Raw genomic sequence first — 19,360 nt, forward strand, 5'->3', positions numbered from 1 at the left:
GAGTATGTCAGCAGACAGCAAAACTGTGGAAGGCCTGGAGCAATTTACACCAAACTTGGTACACATGTGACTTAAAATCTAGGAACAAACTCTGTGGGGGTTAGACAGCCCTAGCACCCCTAGGGCTGGGACAGCAGCACAGAGTATTGCAGGACACAGCAAAACTGTGGAAGGCCTGGAGCAATTTACACCAAACTTGGTACACATCTAACTTACAATCTTGGACCAAACCCTGTTGGGTTAGACACCCCTAGCACCCCTAGGGGTGGGACAGTGGCACAGAGTATTTCAGGAGACAACATAACTCCCGAATGGCTAGACCAATTTACAATAAACTTGGTACACATATGACTTACACTCGGTCAACAAACACTGTGGGGGTCAGACACCCCTAGCACCCCTAGGGGTGGGACAGCAGCACATTGTTTGTCAGCAGACAGCATAACTGTGGAAGGCCCGGAGCAATTTACACCAAACTTGGTACACATCTAACTTACAATCTTGGACCAAACCCTGTTGGGTTAGACACCCCTAGGGGTGGGACAGTGGCACAGAGTATTTCAGGAGACAGCATAACTCCCGAATGGCTAGACCAATTTACAATAAACTTGGTACACATATGACTTACACTCGGGAAACAAACACTGTGGGGGTCAGACACCCCTAGCACCCCTAGGGGTGGGACAGCAGCACATTGTTTGTCAGCAGACAGCATAACTGTGGAAGGCCCGGAGCAATTTACACCACACTTGGTACACATCTGACTTACAATCTGGGAACAAACTCTGTGGGGGTTAGACACCCCTAGCACTCCTAGGGGTGGGAAAGCAGCACAGAGTATTTCAGGAGACAGCATAACTCCATAATGCCTAGACCAATTTACAACAAACTTTGTACATATATGACTTACAAGCTAGGAACAAACACTGTGGGGGTAAGACACCCCTAGCACCTGTGGAATGCCTGGAGCAATTTACACCAAACTTGCTACACATATTACTTACACTCTGGGAACAAACACTGGGGGTCATTCCGAGTTGTTCGCTCGTTGCCGATTTTCAGTATACTGCGATTAGTCGCTTACTGTGCATGCGCAAGGTTCGCAGAGCGCATGCGCTTAGTTATTTTACACAAAAGTTAGGTATTTTACTCACGGCATAACTAAGCTTTTTCATCGCTGTGCTGATCGTAGTGTGATTGACAAGAAGTGGGTGTTTCTGGGTGGAAACTGGCCGTTTTATGGGAGTGTGCGGAAAAACGCAGGCGTTCGAGTTGCAAAACGCAGGAGTGGCTGGAGAAACGGGGGAGTGGTTGGGCAAATGCTGGGTGTGTTTGTGACGTCAAACCAGGAACGAAAAGGACTGAGCTGGTCGCAATGGCTGAGTAAGTCTGGAGCTACTCAGAAACTGCTAAGAAATTTCTATTCGCAATTCTGCTAATCTTTCGTTCGCACTTCTGCTAAGCTAAGATACACTCCGAGAGGGCGGCGGCTTAGCGTGTGCAATGCTGCTAAAAGCAGCTAGCGAGCGAACAACTCAGAATCACCCCCACTGTTGGGGTAACACACCACTAGCACTCCTAGGGGTGGGCCAGCAGCACAGACTATATCAGGACATTCATGATATGTCAGTGATGACAGGACTGCATGTGACAGGGGCATTGACATGATGTGAGGAGGGGAATGGAGGTAGCACGAACCCACACACTGAAAGTTATATAGTGGAAGTAGCATGGTCCCCCAGCAGCACAGAGTATATCAGGAGATACATAATGTGCTGTGCTATATAACAAACTGTGGAGTGTTTGGGGGAGGAGGATTTATCCAGGTACTTATCTAATATATAAAAGCGAAAATGTATATATTTTTAAATTGTATTTTCATTTTATTGATGTGTATAACATTTGACATGCATTTTTATACTATGTTATTTATACTGTGTGTTTAATATTTACATTCATTTTTGTAAACAAACATTCTTAAAATCCCGGGCAACGCCGGGTACTCCAGCTAGTAGTTAAATATATTAGTCATTCACGTTTATAAGCAAAAATATTGTGACCGGAAGTCACGTGGTGCAGTCCAGATGCGTTCCACCACCATAAGTTTCTGCCCCTCGGACTTTGTTTACTTCTGGTCCGGAGGTGGCAAAAGGTGGCAGCTAGTTAAACCACCCTCTCAATCTTCTGCACTTTGCAACTCTATTCAGGCACAATAGCACTCCCACAAGTCAGTCACCTCATTTGTATTTATTACTGATCATTGGTTAATAGATAGTGTTCTAGAACCCGGAACCAGAAGGGACGCATTTGCGTGTCATATGCGTTCCACTGCGGGTTTTTACACTTCTGATCACTACTCCTTCTTAGTTACCATATTTCTATGGATACCTCTTTCACGTCTTCACCACTATATGTATATATAGACTTTCTTTATGATATATATGAAGTTTTTAATTATCACTCACAACAGGAAGTGAGGTAATAGTACACTTCCCGTTCACACAACAGGAGGTGAGATAATATTACACTTCCTATTCACACAACAGGAAGTGAGGTAATGGTACACTTCCTATTCCCTCTGCTATATATAGCAGATCTGGCAAACACTTAACCATCCCCTTGATGAAGTCCACAAGCTAGGATGAAACGCATTAGGACTTATGCCTTCTGGATCCCTTTTGATGGACAGATAAGCCTTCTTTTAACTTATTTCTTGTACATTTTCTACCTATTGGTTACCGTTTGGAATATCTGTGGTCAAAGTACCGGTTGTCTCTGGACCCAATGTTTGGGCAGATAAGCTTGTTATTATTTTTTATCTTGTACGTGCAATACCTTTTGGTTGCTACTTGGAATATTATATTGATGAAATAGTTTTTATATATAAAAACATCTACACTGTTTTTTTGGAACTTGCAACAGTTTCTAAATACAGTTCCTTTATATGAGAAAAATGTATATATGAACAGCCATTCATTGCACCATAACAGGTTGCACTATGTTTTTATTGTTCTTTGTTTGTTTTGCATATAACTTGAATTCCACCATGGTCATTTGACTGAATACTTCAATATAAAGGAAGCTAAGTGTAGCTTTGTATCCCATTTTTTTTATTATTTTTCCACACCATTAGGCAGTATATTCACTCCAATGTACTATATATATATATATATATATATATATATTTATTTTTCTCTAACGTCCTTGAGGATGCTGGGACTCCGTAAGGACCATGGGAATAGACGGGCTCCGCAGGAGATAGGGCACTTTAAGAAAGCTTTGGATTCTGGGTGTGCACTGGCTCCTCCCTCTATGCCCCTCCTCCAGGCCTCAGTTTTACACTGTGCCCAGAGGGAAATGGGTGCACTGCAGGGAGCTCCCCTGAGTTCTCTGCCTAGAAAGCATTTTTGTTTGGATTTTTTCTATATTTTTACAGGGAGCACTGCTGGCAACAGGCTACCTGCATCGAGGGACTGAGGAGAGAGGGGCAGACCTTCTTAAATGATAGGCTCTGCTTCCTCGGCTACTGGACACCATTAGCTCCAGAGGGGGTGAATACAGGTTCGTCCTGGGCGTTCACTCCCAGAGCCGCGCCGCCGTTCTCCTCACAGAGCCAGAAGAAACGAAGGCAGCAGAAGCCTTCAGAGCTTCACTGAGGTAACGCACAGCACTGCAGCTGTGCGTCATTGCTCCCATACGCCTCACACACTCCGGTCACTGTAAGGGTGCAGGGCGCAGGGGGGGGCGCCCTGGGCAGCAATATAACACCTCTCTTATGGCAAAATACAATATACATGTACAGGTGGGCACTGTACATGTATATATAAGAGCCCCGCCATTTTTTTATAACTTTGAGCGGGACAGAAGCCCGCCGCCGAGGGGGCGGGGCTTCTCCCTCAGCACTAACCAGCGCCATTTTCTCTCCACAGCACCGCTGAGAGGAAGCTCCCCGGACTCTCCCCTGCTTTACACATGGTGAAAGGGGGTTTGAAGGAGAGGGGGGGGGCACATAATTGGCGTTTTATTACTACTCAGCGCTTCTGGAAAAGGGCATTCTGTGTTATTTTTTCCAGGGGTATAGCGCTGGGGTGTGTGCTGGCATACTCTATCTCTGTCTCTCCAAAGGGCCTTAAAGCAGGGCCGGTGCAAGGTCTCTCTGCACCCTAGGCAAAGCTTCAGCCTGGCGCCCCCTAACCAGCAAAAAAAACAAAAACACCACCACCTCTTGGAGGGTAGATGCAGGTTGCCACTAGGTGGTCTGGGGTGAATTGCATCATTATACATATACAGAGGAAAGGGACAGGGGCGTATCTATGCTTTGGCCAGGATGGCACTCGCCAGGGGCGCCAGCAGAGGAAGGGCGCCACCCAGCAGTGCCACCCGCGGCCGCACAAAGTGAAAAAAAACTAAACAAACTACAACTCCCAGAAGCCACCTTGCCTGGTACAGCTGCATGCCTATTGGCTGTATGCCCAGAGTAGGCATGTACTGTACTTGTCAGCAGCCGCGGGATGTTCAAGGAAGCTAAGCAGTAGACAGTGAGTGACGTGACCCGCTGTAACTTGTGAGTACAGCAGTGGTGGTAAAAATATAATAGGGTAGTGGCAGGGTTAATCCTCTGTCAGCTTTACCCCCTCCTTCCCTCCTCTCACAGCCTGTATTTCAGCACAGGCACGAGTGATGGATGGTGAGAGGCGAGCAGCAGCGAGTGTGCAGTGAATGCTGTGCTGCTTTATTACTAGTCAGGAGGCGAGCACATAGTCTGTGCTGCCTGGTAGGGAAGGGGTTACGAGAAAACTGTTATCGTTCTGGCTGGGGCATGATCTGGTCACGGGTGGCGGGTGCAGTGTGCTCTGTCAGGACAGGATGTTGCTGGTGATAGTAAATGCAAGTGAGGGTTGGAGGGAATTGAGGAGGGGGGATAATGATGGGTGGAGTGGGAGTTCCAAGCCTGAGACACCTGGTTTGACACAGTTTATACACTGACCATTGCACAGCCCAGGCAAGCCCCTTTCTGTATTACCTGCTTCTAAGCAATCATATATTCTTATTCTTTATTAGACATGTCTTAAGATGGGTACACAGTGATAGATAGATCTGCAGATCAATTGGTCTGCAGATATATTTATGGACGTATCGGGCAGTGTGCTGTGCATACACACTGCCCGATCCGTCGGGGACTGACGTCATGAACTGGGCAGGCGTGTACACACTCCCGCCCAGTTCAGCTGTCAATCACCGCTGGCCACTGCAGCATGTGTACGGGCGGCCGGCTGGTCGCCCGTACACACACAGCGATGCGCCAATATATCAGCAGATATATTGGCCGTAGGCTGTGCTGCATGGCCGACGCGATATGTCTGTGAACGACGGTGTTCACAGACATATCGGCCGTACACAATGGGCGACGGACCCGCGATATATCAGCCATTCAATAGAACGCCCGATATATCGGCCAGTGTGTACCCACCTTTACTATGTCCCTGCTTTCAGAGTGCAATACAGTATCAAATGCCGGTTCTACCATTAGGCAGAGTATGCGGCTGCAAAGAGCACCAGGTCTGATGATGTGAAGGGTAGAGAGTGCAAGCACAGGGGAGAGAGTGCAGGCATAGGGGAGGAACTGTAGGCACAGGGGAGTGTAGGTACAGGCACAGGGGAGGGAGTGAAGGCACAGGGGAGAGAATGTAGGTGTCAGGGAGCAAATGTAGGTGCAGGCACAAGGGATGGAGTGTAGGCGCAGGGTGAGAGTGCAGGCGCAAGAGATATACTGTAGGTGCAGTGAGAGAGTGTAGATGCAAGGGAGAGAGTGCAGAGGAGAGAGTGCAGGTGCAGGGTGTGAGTATAGGTGCTGGGGAGAGAGTGTAGGTGCAGGGGGAGAATGAGTGCAGACGCAGGGAAGAGAGTGAGTCGGTGCTGGGCGGGTTCTGTGGGGAGAGACGGCAGGATACCCCTGCAGGCAGAGTCCGGGAGGATCAGTGACCTACTGGCTAGAAGAGTCCCTGCCCAACATCCATGTTCGCAATAAGCACAGCAGTCAGCACTGTAATGCACGGATGACCGCACACGTCTATCACCTTGCCCACAAGTATATACCTATGACAGAGAGAGCCGGAGTGGACGGAGCTAGGGAGGAGGGTCACATGGCCGGAAAGAACATAAGAGCTCTGCTGGGCACTGTGCTTCTGCTCCCAGTCTGAGGTGAGTGCCTGCTGTGTACTTTCTGTGCCATGTGCCTGCTGCTGGTGATTAGGCAGCTGTTGGCTGAGAGGAGGGGGTTGCCTGCTGCCCAGTGCCATAAAAAGTAAACTATAAACGTCCCGTCTCACTGCCCACCGTTGCCGCCTCCCTCCGTGTGCATTGGTACGATACTATTCTGTGGTCACACCCCTTCCATATGAAGCCATGCCCTAATATATTTCACTAAGGGGCGCCAAAATATATATTCACTTACCAAAGTTTTTTTTGCTCGTGCCAGCCCTGGGTATATCAGCTGCTCAGCTCCAGTCCTAATCAGTTGACATTATGGCTGCGAGTTGTTGCTCCTTACCTGTTGCCTTTAATAATACCAAGTTCTAGGATTATCAACTCATTCATTACCAACTTCTTGCTCATTCCGTAACTGGAGGCTACATAGCCCCTGCAGTGACTATGTGTGTGCCACAAACCGCTATAATGGCTATAGATACCTTCTGACTATTCACCTTCCAAAATACATCATTTCTTCACACTTAGATGAATGTAATGCAGTGTAATGTGAGTAAGGGGCACTACTGTGTGGTGTCATTTGAATTTGGGGTACTATTGAGTGGCCACGCGCTTTTTTCAGCCTTCGCCATTACAAATATGGGGGGGGGCGCCAGTCCCTTACTTTGCCAGGGGCGCTCGGACCCCTAGATACACCTCTGGAAAGGGACAACACTCAAGGACTTTTAAGGTGAAAAAGTATATTGTAATCACAGTCGCAACATTTTGTGACTTTGTTCGCAGTATACTTTCACTTTCAAATCCTTGAGTGGCAACCATTCTTTCTGCCTATGTATACATGCTAGCCGGCATGTTAAGGATTGTATAGTACACTGAGGCCAATTTCACATTTTCGCAAAGTGTCGAGATATGCATCCGCATATGGGGTCTGGTGGGGATATTTAATTATTTGTGTATACATACATATATAGACACACACAAATATAGTTGTTTGCTCCTTATTGTGTTCCATTCCCCCATCTGTAAATTTATTACTGACCCCCCTACCGCCACATGTACTGCATTGTGCCCCCAGTGCCTGTGTTTTCCCTATTATGCTGTTTACAAGTGCAAACCACCCATCGGGCTGTAAGATGTGTACTGTCTGTGGTCCCGCAGAACACCCATGGGTTACTTACCTGAGCGTTGTTTCCTTGTTTTCCCTGGTAACTGGTTCCTCTTACAGGCGGCAGCAGCATTACAGTAACGCTGCTGGGAGCCAACGTGTAGTCAGATGCTGCTTGCTGATGGAGAGCCGGGATCTAGGGGCCTTCAGGAGGTGCATCAGGGCTATGAGAAGCGGACGTAGGGGTGCCCCCCCCCCCCCCCCCCGGGATCCACAGTTACATCCTCCCCTATGTGCCTTCACATGACTTTATGTTACACGTGTCAGCACAGACAAAACTCTGAGACATTATGTGGTACAGCCTGATAGTGGCGGCTGTACCTGATTAGACCCACAGCAGTGGCCAGCGCAGTGTAAAAGGAGGAGGTCACATTCATATCATTCAGTATTTTGTTAGATGAATTCAGTGGCGCCCTCCAGAGGACGGCGCCCCTAGGCAGCTGCCTAAAGCTGCCTAATGGTAGAGCCGGCCCTGCCTTAAAGGGGATACTGTCTTCAGAAAAGAGTTTCCCAGTGTGTGTGAAGTGTGTCGGTACGCGTGTGTCGACATGTTTGACGAGGAAGGCTCGCTTAATGTGGAGGGGGAGTGCTTGAATGTCATGTCGCTGTCGGCAACGCCGACACCGGAATGGGTGGATATGCTGAATGTCTTAAATGCAAATGTCAATCTACTGCATAAAAGGTTAGACAAGGCTGAAGCTAGGGATCAGTCAGGTAGCCAGACCACGCCGGTCCCTGTGGCGCCAGGACCTTCGGTGTCTCAGAAGCGCACCATATCCCAGATCGATGACACAGATACCGACACGGATACTGACTCTAGTGTCGACTATGAAGATGCAACATTACAGCCGAGGGTGGCAAAAGGTATTCGGTACATGATTATTGCCATAAAAGAGGTTTTGCATATTACTGAAGTACCCCCTGTCCCTGACACGAGGGTACACATGTATAAAGGGAAAAAGCCTGAGGTCACCTTTCCGTCCTCATTTGAGCTGAGCGAATTGTGCGAAAAGGCTTGGGAATCTCCAAATAGGAGACCACAAGTTCCCAAAAGGATTCTTATGGCGTATCCTTTTCCACAAACGGATAGGATACGATGGGAATCTTCGCCTAAAGTAGACAAGGTGCTGACACGCTTATCCAAAAAGGTGGCACTGCCTTCTCAGGATACGGCTTCCCTCAAGGATCCTGCTGATCGCAGGCAGAAAATTACCATGAAGCACATTTACACTCATTCAGGTACTATTGTTAGACCAGCTATGGCGTCGGCCTGGGTTTGTAGTGCTGTTGTGGCATGGGCAGATTCCTTATCTACGGAGATTGACACCTTAGATAGGGATGCCATTTTAATGACCATAGAGCATATCAGAGATGCTGCCTTGTATATGAGAGATGCTCAAAGAGACATTTGTTTATTAAGCTCCAGAATAAACGCTATGTCTATTTCTGCTAGGCGGCTCTTGTGGACCCGACAGGTGGACGGGAGACGCCGATTCAAAGCGGCATATGGAGTCCTTGCCTTACAAAGGGGAGGAGTTGTTTGGAGACGGCCTCTCGGACCTTGTCTCTACTGCTACGGCTGGTAAGTCAAATTTCTTACCTCATGTCCCCCCGCAGCATACAAAAAAGGCACCTCATTATCAAATGCAGTCCTTTCGTTCCAATAAGAGCAAGAAGGTACGGGGATCGTCCTTTGTTGCCAGAGGAAAAGGCAAGGGAAAAAAGCTGCACACAGCTAGTTCCCAGGAGCAGAAGTCCCCCCCTGCATCTGCAAAGTCCACCGCATGACGCTGGGGCTTCCCGGCGGGAGGCAGATCTAGTGGGGGCTCGTCTTCAGTTTTTCAGCCACGTCTGGGTTCACTCGCAGGTGGATCCCTGGGCATTAGAGATTGTTTCTCAGGGATACAAGCTGGAATTCGAAGACTTGCCTCCTCTCCGGTTTTTCAAATCGGCTCTGCCGGCTTCCCCGTCAGAGAGGGAGCTAGTGTTGGCAGCAATCCAAAAATTGTATATTCAACAGGTGATTCTCACAGTTCCTCATCTCCAGCAAGGAGAGGGATATTACTCAACCCTGTTTGTGGTCCCGAAACCGGACGGTTCGGTCAGACCCATTTTAAACCTAAAATCCCTGAACCTGTACTTGAAGAGGTTCAAGTTCAAAATGGAATCACTCAGGGCGGTCATCGCCAGTCTGGAGGGGGGGGGATTGGATGGTGTCCCTGGACATAAAGGATGCTTACCTTCATGTTCCGATATTCCCCCCTCACCAGGCGTTCCTGAGATTTGCAGTGCAGGACTGTCACTACCAATTTCAGACGTTGCCGTTTGGGCTTTCCACGGCCCCGAGAATTTTCACCAAGGTAATGGCGGAAATGATGGTGCCACCTGCGCAGGCAGGGTGTCACAATTATCCCATACTTGGACGATCTCCTCATAAAGGCGAGATCTTGGGAGAAGTTGCTGGACAGCGTGTCTCTGTCCATGAAGATGTTGCAGTTACAATGCTGGATTCTCAATATACCGAAGTCCCAGCTAGTCCCTACAACGCGTCTGACCTTTTTGGGCCTGATTCTAGACACAGACCAGAAAAACAGGAACCTATTAAAGCCAAAAAAGGTTTCAGTGCATCATTGCACACGGGTTCTGGGGAAGATGGTGGCTTCATACGAGGCCACCCCCTTCGGCAGGTTTCATGCGAGGACTTTTCAATGGGACCTCTTGGACAAGTGGTCCGGGTACCATTTACAAATGCATCAAAGGATCACCCTGTCTCCCAGTACCAGGGTATCTCTCCTGTGGTGGCTGCACAGTGCTCACCTACTAGAGGGTCGCAGGTTCGGCATTCAGGACTGGGTCCTGGTGACCACGGACGCAAGCCTCCGAGGCTGGGGAGCAGTCACACTGGGAAGAAATTTCCAAGGTCTCTGGTCAAATCTAGAGACTTGTCTCCACATCAACGTCCTGGAGTTGAGGGCCATATACAACGCCCTGCGTCAAGCGGAGGAATTGCTTCGGGGAAAACCGGTTCTGATTCAGTCAGACAATGTCACGGCAGTGGCTCATATAAACCGCCAAGGCGGAACAAGGAGCAGAGTGGCCATGGCAGAAGCGACCAGGATTCTATGCTGGGAGGAAGGCCATGTAAGCGCACTATCAGCAGTGTTCATCCCGGGGGTGGACAACTGGGAGGCGGACTTCCTCAGCAGGCATGACCTGCATCCGGGAGAGTGGGGACTTCATCAAGAAGTCTTCTCACAGATCACGGGTCGGTGGGGACTGCCTCAAATAGACATGATGGCATCCCGTCTCAACAAAAAGCTAAAGCGGTATTGCGCCAGGTCAAGGGACCCTCAGGCGGTAGCGGTAGACGCTCTGGTGACACCTTGGGTGTTCAGATCGGTCTATGTGTTTCCTCCTCTTCCTCTCATACCCAAGGTGTTGAGAATAATAAGAATAAGCAGGGTCAGAACAATTCTCATTGTTCCAGATTGGCCATGGAGGACTTGGTATCCGGAGCTGCAAGAGTTGCTCACAGAAGATCCGTGGCCTCTTCCTCTAAGGCAGGACCTGCTGCAGCAGGGGCCCTGTCTGTTCCAAGACTTACCGCGGCTGCGTTTGACTGCATGGCGGTTGAACGCCGGATCCTAGCGGAAAAAGGGATTCCGGAGGAGGTCATTCCTACCCTGATCAAGGCTAGGAAAAACGTGACGTTGAAACATTATCACCGTATATGGCGAAAATATGTTTCTTGGTGTGAGGCCAGAGCTGCTCCTACGGAGGAGTTCCAGTTGGGCCGTCTACTTCACTTCCTTCAAACAGGAGTGAATTTGGGCCTAAAATTAGGGTCCAGAAAGGTCCAAATTTCGGCCTTATCCATTTTCTTTCAAAGAGAATTGGCCTCTCTTCCTGAAGTACAGACTTTTGTGAAGGGAGTGCTGCATATTCAGCCTCCCTTTGTACCTCCGGTGGCGCCTTGGGATCTTAACGTGGTGTTACGTTTCCTCAAGTCACCTTGGTTTGAACCACTCAAAACAGTGGAGTTGAAATACCTCACGTGGAAAGTGGTCATGTTGTTGGCATTAGCTTCGGCAAGGCGTGTTTCACAAACTGGCGGCTTTATCACATAAAAGCCCGTACTTGGTTTTTCACGTGGATAGGGCAGAGTTGAGGACTCGTCCTCAATTTCTGCCAAAAGTGGTCTCATCTTTTCATGTGAACCAACCTATTGTCGTGCCTGTGGCTACACGGGACTTGGAGGATTCCGAGTGCCTGGATGTGGTCAGGGCTTTGAAGATTTATGTGACCAGAACGGCTAGGATCAGGAAGACTGAAGCTCTGTTTGTTCTGTATGCGGCCAACAAGGTTGGCGCTCCTGCTTCAAAGCAGACTATTGCTCGCTGGATCTGTAACACGATTCAGCAGGCGCATTCTACGGCAGGATTACCATTGCCTAAATCGGTTAAGGCCCATTCCACTAGCAAGAAGGGCTCTTCTTGGGCGGCTGCCGAGGGGTCTCGGCATTACAGTTGTGCCGAGCAGCTATTTGGTCGGGGTCAAACACCTTTGCAAAGTTCTATAAGTTTGATACCCTGGCTGAGGAGGACCTCCTGTTTGCTCAATCGGTGCTGCAGAGTCATCCGCACTCTCCCGCCCGTTTGGGAGCTTTGGTATAATCCCCATGGTCCTTACGGAGTCCCAGCATCCTCAAGGACGTTAGAGAAAATAAGATTTTACTTACCGGTAAATCTATTTCTCATAGTCCGTAGAGGATGCTGGGCTCTTACATAAGAGTTATGTTATAGTTTATCGGTTGACCCGAGGCTATGTTGTTGTTCATACTGTTAACTGGGTAGTTTATCACAAGTTATATGGTGTGATTGGTGTGGCTGGTATGGATCTCGCCCTTAGGTTTACAAAAATCCTTGTTCGTACTGTCCATCTCCTCTGGGCACAGTTTCCCTAACTGAGGTCTGGAGGAGGGGCACAGAGGGAGGAGCCAGTGCACACCCAGAATCCAAAGCTTTCTTAAAGTGACCTATCTCCTGCGGAGCCCGTCTATTCCCATGGTCCTTACGGAGTCCCAGCATCCTCTACAGACTACGAGAAATAGATTTACCGGTAAGTAAAATCTTATTATTGCGTCACAGTATTTATCTAATATGTATATTCTACTGTGTACTCAGTCACATAATACTGGATTTATTCGCAGGTATTGTACCTTGTCTGGCAATATCGTACTAAGTCGCTCTGTTGCATTTTCCATAATGTCTAACAGAAGGGGCAGTAAATCAGTGGAAGCTCCTGCATCATGCAGGCATGCTCCAGGGATTTGTGGAGTAGTATACCTAGGTATGTTTGGGCAAGGTAGACGTGAGGTGCTTTGCTAAGCAGTTGTCTCAAACACCGGGGAAGTCACTCCCACAATTATGAGAACCAACAGAGAAAAGAAGACTGTGCTGTATAGTACAATATGAGAGAGCAAATGAATATCTCTAATAAAATTTATTACACAATTAATAACACTTTGTAAAAAACATTCATGTCACATTAAATTAAAAAATTGCAAATTCATGCAGTGAATTGATAAATTGTTACCATCCATGTGTGTCTGCAGCAAAGGATTTACGCTGGAATAGTCTGTTCCTATTAGCACCCCTGTAGCAGATGGTAAAGTCCAATGCAATGGTTAGCCAGCTTGGGTGGGAGTCCAGTGGAGGAATACTGCGATTTTGACCGTTAGAGGTTGATTTGCTTCAAGTGTCCCTTAGTGATGGGCTCCTCATGCAGTACAGTCTGAAGCCTCCTAAACCAAACTGTTACTGGGCTCCTCTTAAGATGCGATGGGTAGTGGTGTCCAGGGTTTGGTTCGGGTCCTTTCTCCAGCGTACTTGTAGCTTGGTAACTCAGGCACCTGACCGGTTTCGCGGCACTCCAAATGGCAGCTTTATCCCCAGCTTTATGCTCCAGGGATTTACCAGAGGGGGAAGTGTTTTATGACGGTCTGTGCCAGCTGCCCGCTATATCGGCAGTGTTCATTCCAGGTGTCCTAAACTGGAAAGTGAACTTCCTCATTCGTTAGGACGTACACACCGGAGAGTGGAGTCTTCATCCAGAAGTCTTTCAACTCCTAGTGGACAGGTGGGGCCTACCAGATGTAGACCTGATGGTGTCTCAACACAATCAAAAGGTTCTGGTCTTTGAATCAAGGGCCAGGGATCCTGAGGCAGTATTCGTGGATGCACTGGCAATTCCATGGAACTTTCGATTGCACTACGTGTTCCCTCCAGTGTCACTTCTGCCCAGGGTTCAAATAATAAGTTCAAATAAGGAGAATCACTACTGATAGTCGCTCCAGCATGGCCCAGAATGCATTGGTTCTCAGACCTGCAGAGTCTGTGGACAGGGCATCCCCTTCTACTTCCTCAGTGGCCAGACCTCCTCATACAGGGCCCTTGTGTCTACCCAGACCTGGCCAGACTGGCTTTGACGGTGTGGCTCTTGAAGCATTACACCTGAGGGACAAAGGTTTATCTGAGGTGGTTATTCAGACTATGTTGAAAGTCCGCAAACCGGCCTCTGCCCGGATTTATTACAGGGTTTGGAATTCTTACTTCACCTGGTGTGTTGATAAAAATTATGATGTCTCTAGGTTCAGAACTTCCAGAATTCTGGATTTTCTGCAATGAGGCCTTGACTTAGGTCTTCGTCTGGCCTCCCTCAAGGTTCACATGTCTGCCTTGTCGGTATGGTTTCAGAGAAAAATTGCATCTATACCTGACGTTCATACTTTCACTCAGGATGTTCTTCGGATTCAGCCTCCCTATATCCCTCCTGTGGCTCATAGGATCTGACTGTTGTACTGAATGTTGCACTGTTGTAAGTGGCTCCATTTGAGACTCTTGAGATGGTGAACATAAATGGCTCACGGCCAAGGTCCTGTTTTTGCTGACTATTGCCTCTGTAAGAAGGGTGTCGGACTTGGGTGCTTTGTCCTGTCGTCCGTCCTTTCTGATATTTCACCATGACCAGGCAGTTCTACGAACTCGACCGGGTTATTTCCCTAAGGTGGTGTCATCTTTTCACCTTAACCAAGCGATTGTGGTTCCGGCCTTTATCTTTTCGGACTTATCTCCCAAAGGGTGGTCTTTGGATGTAGTAAGGGCTATGTGGAGAGCACTGCCTCTATCAGGAGGTCAGAAACCCTTTTTGTCCTGTTTGGTTTCCACAAACGTGACTGGCCTGCGAATAAGCAAACCTTGGCCAGATGGATTAAAATGGTGATTGCACAAGCTTGTGCGCAGGCTGGTCTCCCAGCTCCTGCTGCTATTAATGTCCATACTTCTCGGTCTGCTGGACCTTCTTGGGCTGCCTGCTGTGCCGCATCCACAGAACAATTCTGCAAGGTGGCTACGTGGTCCTCAGTGAACATGTTTCTTAGTTTCTATGCTTTTGATACTTTCGCCTCCCAGGATGCTTCCTTTGGACGCCGGATTCTCACATCCGCTAAGGCGCATCCCCTCCCTTGAGGAACTGCTTGAGGACATCCCGATGTTTCCCTGTAGAACACAATGTACCCTGCTGCAGAAAAGGAGTGTTATGGTAGACCTACCATGGTTAAATCTCTTTCTGCGAGGTACATTGGGTTCCACAGGGTGCCCACCCTGACTCACCTAGCTTCTATGGGTTTGTATGGCATTAGCCACTGGTCCCTTCTCCTGTCGTGAGAATGTGGTTCTATGTGACTAACAGCTGCCTTCTCTCTTGCCTGCTCCTGCATTGGACTGGTTAACAACACTGAGCTCTCAGTGCCTGGAGGCGGGTTTATAGAGGAGGTCCCAATGCATCCTGGGACAGCCTAAAGCTTTAGCCTGTTGGTGCCTCTGGATCAAGATCCACTCTACACCCTGATGTTTCACTGTGGAACCCAATGTACCTCGCAGAAAGAGTGTTAACCATGGTAGGTCTACCATAACACTCCTGTTTTTTTTTTACTTAAGAATTGGGGGGGGGGGGGGGGGGATCTATTTGCTAAGCTTTGGATGGAGTAAAAGTGGATGGAGATAAAGTCCCAGCCACTCAGCTCCTAACTGCCAAGTCACAGGCTGGGTTTGAAAAATGACAGTTAAGAGCTGGTTGGTTGGTACTTTATCTCCATCCACTTTCTCTTCATCCATTGCTTAGAAATAGACCCCCAAATTGCTTAATCATCAGTGTACTAAAAGTACTTTTTGAACAAAGAATGGTTCAAACATTTATGATAAAAGCAGTGGAATTGTGTTTGAGGGCTGGTATATATGTCCAAGATTTCTGTCCTCTGAGTTTAAAACCCCAGGACAAGGTACATACCCTCCAACACTGCCCAGCTGAAAACCGATCCAAAATCGGAAAAGTATCGTGGCCATGGGTACAGGGGCATGGCTAAGCGGTGCTCACATAGGCTTCCATAGGAATGGAAGACTCTGAAAACCGATATAAGGTCCCTTTTGACTGGTACAGACCATAAAAAAAGGTACTGTGCCGGACAAAAAGGTACAGTTGGCGGGTATAAAGGTCTGTTTCTGCAACTCAGACTTAACGAAGGTTAATTAGTGCTAACACCTGCATGGGTGTAATAAAAGCTTCTCAGGCTGGACAGGAAGTTGCTCATTGCCTGGAGAGCAAGCTGCTGGCAATGATCCAAAACACAAGGCCAGGTCGACCTGTCATTGGCTACAGCAGAAAAAAGTGAAGGTTATGGAGTGGCCATCTCAGTCTCCTGACCTCAATTTCATTGAGCCACTCTGGGGAGATCTCAAACGTGCAGTTCATGCAAGACAGCCCAAGAATTTACAGGAACTGGAGGCTTTTTGCCAAGAAGAATGGGCAGCTTTACCATATGAGAAAATAAAGAGCCTCATCCACAACTACCACAAAAGACTTCAAGCTGTCATTGATGTTAAAGGGGGCAATACACGGTATTAAGAACTGGGGTATGTAAACTTTTGATCAGGGTCATTTAGGTAGTTTCTGTTGTCATTATGATTTAAAAAGAGTAAACACAGGTGTTTCACAATAAATGGCTTCACCCAACCACTAACCATGAGTGAAAGGAAAGTTTGTGAGTTATCATTTATATTCTCTCACAAATGGCCAGAAAATCTCAAATTCTGCTAGGGTATGTAAACTTATGAGCACAACTGTATGTGCTTAAATGCTTGTTGTGAGATATTTCTATGTAACATTAGTAACAACATATTTGGGAAAATTTAGCAAGTATTGATGCTAACATTGCTGCCTGTACTGGATTTCTTGCTTCAAACTATTCTCTGTGATATTTCTTTTCTTCTCACTCAGCACAATATACATGATAAATGTGATGCCTATGCAATATACTCAAAGATTACTAATAAAACATTCCACAGCACACACACTAGCTAACATTAGTAGCAGATGCTGAGATAAGACGCAGATCACAAGGGTCAGATAAGTTGTGTTCTATACCATCAGGCAGGGCCGCTATCAAGGGTGTACTGTGGGCACAACTGTCCCAGGCCCGGCCACTCTGACAGAGAGTGGAGAGCTCGGGCCTCTCATACCACCCACCACCACCAGGATGATGGTGGCTCCCGTTCTCCCATCTCCCGCCATTCACTGCCCATGCAGCAAACTATTAGAAGAGCCCACCGGCTGCCGCTGTACAATAAAGTTTACAGCAGCAGCCCAGTCGCCCAGACCAAGAGGGGGCCTGGGTGGCAACTGTGGGATAGTGGCCAGACTGCCAGCTGGTTACAGCTAGCACACAGCCATGGACGGTCAGAGCTGGCTATATTTTGAATTTAATTCCAGCCAGGAGCCAATCAGGCTATGGGGCAGTATGCGTGTGTGGCAGGGATGTGCGTTGGACTAAATAGCTCAGGAGGCACTGGCTAGCACCAGAGCCAGATTTACATGCAAAATATGAGCTAAAACATACATCTGGGCATTACACACGGGTGCAGCAGTATAAACTTCTGGAAATTTGGTGAGTTTTGATCAGAGATGTGAGGAAAAGTTAGCCAGGTGAGGCACTGCCTCACCTGCCATAGACTTTTTACTACAGAGTTTTGGCTATAAAAATGATTAGAATAATGCAAAGAAGATATTTCAAACATATACTTTGTATTTTTCATATACTTTACGCAGTCAAAACTCTGGCACAAACGTTAGTATGACAGGAAAGGCTCTACCTCACCTGCCTCACGCCACCGCACGTCACTGGGTGTGGCTATGTGTTGGTAGGGAGGCCCTGCCTATATTGTCAGTCCTGGGCCCAACAATTTATGATAGCAGCCCCGCCACCGAGGTCCCATAAGGATTTGCTGAGAGTCAACAGCAGAGGCTGATGAGTCCAGACAGACATCACAGTGATTGCAGCAAATCACTGTCCTTGCCCAGAAATGTATTGCTGGTTCCCTGGCAGCAGTGAAGAATCCAAAGAATTGGGAGATTTCATTTACTGTATAAATAAATGCAGGGCAGCAGGAGATAAGAGCTTGAAATGGGACTCTCTTGTAGGATCCAGGAGGGTAGGCAACTATGACCTAAATATTATGTAAAGAGTAAAATTCTCTAGACAGTTTATATAAACATATGTGGTATAAAACTATTTTTCTTTCAGGCACTTAGTGAAATATTATGGTTACTGCAATTGAATCACTGTATAATTGTTTATTAATAAAGATCCCAGGTACTCATTTATTTAAGGAAAGTGCTGTATATCCTACAGTTAATGGGGGATATTCAACAGATTGAAAAGTCAGTTGGGTATTTGTTTTTTCCTATCTAATAGACAGGAAAAAAACATACATCCAACTGACTTTTCAAACAATTGAATTCCCCCAGTGTATCTTTACAGAAGTATTATTCACAGATCATACTGCAGAAGAGTAAGGAATCTTGTGTGCCTTTACACATGACCTCACTGGGTTTGGGCTGTGAGACCGACAGCCAGGATCCTGGAGGTCAGCGTACTAACCCCGGGATCCCGACCACAGAATGCCGGTGGGGAGGGGGCATCGCAACAGAGCCCCTTGCGGCGCAGCGGGCCTGGTGACTGACTGCGCTCGCCACAGGTTCTATTCCCACTCTGTTCACATGAGTGGGAATAGCCCCTGTCAGGTGTTTGATCGCTTGGGATCCCGGCGTCTGCATGGTGACCGCTGGGATCCCATGCGCCAGTCACAAGACCTCATCCCGTCCTCACCATCTATTCTTTCTTTAAAGATAAATAGAAATATATGCTGGTGTCAGGGAAACATATAACATGTCATCTGGGAGGACATATACCAATGGTTAGTGATCCTGTGGAAATTGTTATGAGGGTAGTATTGAGCACAGTTCCTAAAGGTAATCATATGCATTTTGCCTCGCAACATGTTTCTAGGGCCGGGTGAACCCTAATTGACGTGCGGTGAGGTGAGACAGGTGAGGCGGAGCCTTTCCTGTCATACTCCAGTATACGCCAGAGTTTAGAATATATAAAGTACCGTAGATGAAAAACACAAAGAATATATTTTAAATATCCAGGAGGGGACAGCCAGGTTGGCAGTACATCGATCAGTCCGGGGGTGTGGCCAATGTCAGACTGGGGCATGAAGGGCCCACAGGGGGAATGCAGTGGCAGGGGCCCATGTTTAGGGGTGTGGCTGATCTCCAGAGGGGGTGTGTCCAGCTATCATATTGGTTTGCCCAACCAGTATAGAGTGCATCGGCTGGGCCCCTTGATAAATATATACATTAAATACTAGTACATGCATGATACTGTATCAGAAAGACACTGTAGAGAATACACCCTAGTCCTGTGCAGTATAAGGTAATATATTTATAATGTATAATTCAAGTGCTCAGTCTGGAACCTGATCCCAATATGATGGCCCACATGCAGTAGGGCCCACTGGGTGTTTCCCCAGTAACCCTGTGTGCCAGTCCAACACTGGGTGTGTCTACAAATAGGAGGTGGGATGGGACGGG

General features: G+C 47.7%; 1 protein-coding gene across 1 annotated transcript in view; it reads left to right on the forward strand.

The window, feature by feature from the left end:
* Positions 1-4,545: 4,545 nt before the first annotated feature.
* Positions 4,546-19,360, forward strand: part of LOC134935233 (uncharacterized) — a 65,960-nt gene continuing 51,145 nt past the window's right edge. Inside the window, exon 1 of the mRNA XM_063930423.1 lies at positions 4,546-4,564. The gene's annotated coding sequence lies outside the window, so the exon portion shown is untranslated. The remainder of the gene's footprint in view (positions 4,565-19,360) is intronic.

The sequence above is a fragment of the Pseudophryne corroboree genome, chromosome 6 (genome assembly GCF_028390025.1).
Source record: "Pseudophryne corroboree isolate aPseCor3 chromosome 6, aPseCor3.hap2, whole genome shotgun sequence".
NCBI classification, from domain to species: Eukaryota; Metazoa; Chordata; class Amphibia; order Anura; family Myobatrachidae; genus Pseudophryne; species Pseudophryne corroboree.